Below are 1,700 nucleotides of genomic sequence, written 5' to 3'. Positions count from 1 at the left end.
GAGAGAGAGAGAGAGAGAGAGAGAGAGAGAGAGAGAGAGAGGCTTCCAACGCACAACCACATTCACTTCCCCTCCCCCTCCACCTCCACCCCACTCCTTAAAATTAAGTGTGGGAGGGAACGGAGACAAAAAAGTAGTGTTTTCCCGTGGCAGTGCTGGCGTGTCAGCAGAGAATCTTGGGTTCACCCAATGATTGTAAATTTATGCTCTGGGTTCACCAGTCAGTAGGGTGTGCTATAAATATAACGTTTCGTTTCCTCCATCTCTCTTTAACCCTATCCGTACGTCGTGTTTTACAATCGTATCTCTATACGACGTGGGGAGCTCTGTGCCACCACTTTCCAAAGGAAATTTACTCGTTAATCCGATCCGTACGCTTTGCATTGCAGTCGGTCAAAAAGATTTTTAGAGAAATACTGAGTTTTTAAGTGATCTTCATACTAGGAGTATGCTAAAATGTGAAGAATACAACCCCGGGGGTACAAAGTAACCCCAGGGATAGGGTTAACTTTTTTTTTTTAGACCTAGACGGAACTCAGAACAGAATGCCTAGCGTTCCTTTCTCCTTTATATAGGCCAGAAACGGTCATTGCCCTTTCGCATGTTGAAGCACGCCACTTCTGCAAGGGCTGGGTTTCACCATCTGTTGCACAGATGCTGTAGCATTTCCGTGCTTGGTACATTTTCGTTGAGAGATTCTCATTTTATATAAACAGCTCTGCCATTACTTTGTCTCAACAGAAAAGAAAAAGAGTAGAAGTTCTAGATCTAGATCTAGGCCTACTATGAGAAACGTCTTTGCGATATTTTACATTAAAACAAAACAAAAAACAGGTCACTTTGCCTTTCGCCTTTGTAAATATTTACTGCGACACAATTAAAATGGTATATTGACTAAACTATAATGACATAGTTGTTAATGAGGGGACGGAACCCATTCCTTTTTCATTATAAAAGGGAAATATACCTTCTATATTCTGACGCATTAAATTTAAATTGTTATACCAAGCAGTTGTCAAAATTGATCAATTGCTGGTAAAATGATAATAAAAAGGAACCTTGGGTTAGACGAAAGGTCAACATGTATTGTATAATGTATTTTATTGTGTTGAACACGCGTGTGTCCGTAATAGACATTTTATTTTCAGAGGACCGTCGATATTTAACCTACAACTCCAATGTGACAGGGTCAAGTGGGTGGTGAGCTCTGCTGCAGTTTGGCCCAGAACAATCCTTCAAGTTTTGGAGAAAAAAATGAGTTACCATCGTGAGCCCCTTCAGAGGTCACGTACGCCTGTCCCACGAATAGCTCCACCAGCAAAAACCTGCTAAATAGTGCAGTATTTTGTAACGACACAAGTGGAACCCCATCAAAACCTGCTAGGCTAAGACATGAACGGAAGGAAACTCTACCAAAAGCTGCTAAATCTTTTTATCCAATTGCGTGGTGCAAAACATAATTTCTTTCAGCCAGTCACGTTTGGCCTTTTTTCTGCTGTTTTTTCTTCGACCAAAATGGCCGACCTCTACTCGAGCTATGTTGTTATCGCCGAAAAATGCAAATGAGTCACCATCCAAAGACTCAAAAAGGAAGTTTAAAAATGATAATTTCCTTATAGAATTCTGTTTTAAAAAAAACAACTTTTAGTGGGTTTTTAAATGTTTTTTTTCGTGTTTTTTTGTGTGTGTGTGTGTGGGGG

Source organism: Aplysia californica, unplaced genomic scaffold (assembly GCF_000002075.1).
Source record: "Aplysia californica isolate F4 #8 unplaced genomic scaffold, AplCal3.0 scaffold00299, whole genome shotgun sequence".
In the NCBI taxonomy this organism is placed as follows: domain Eukaryota; kingdom Metazoa; phylum Mollusca; class Gastropoda; order Aplysiida; family Aplysiidae; genus Aplysia; species Aplysia californica.
This window is presented reverse-complemented; position numbering follows the sequence as displayed.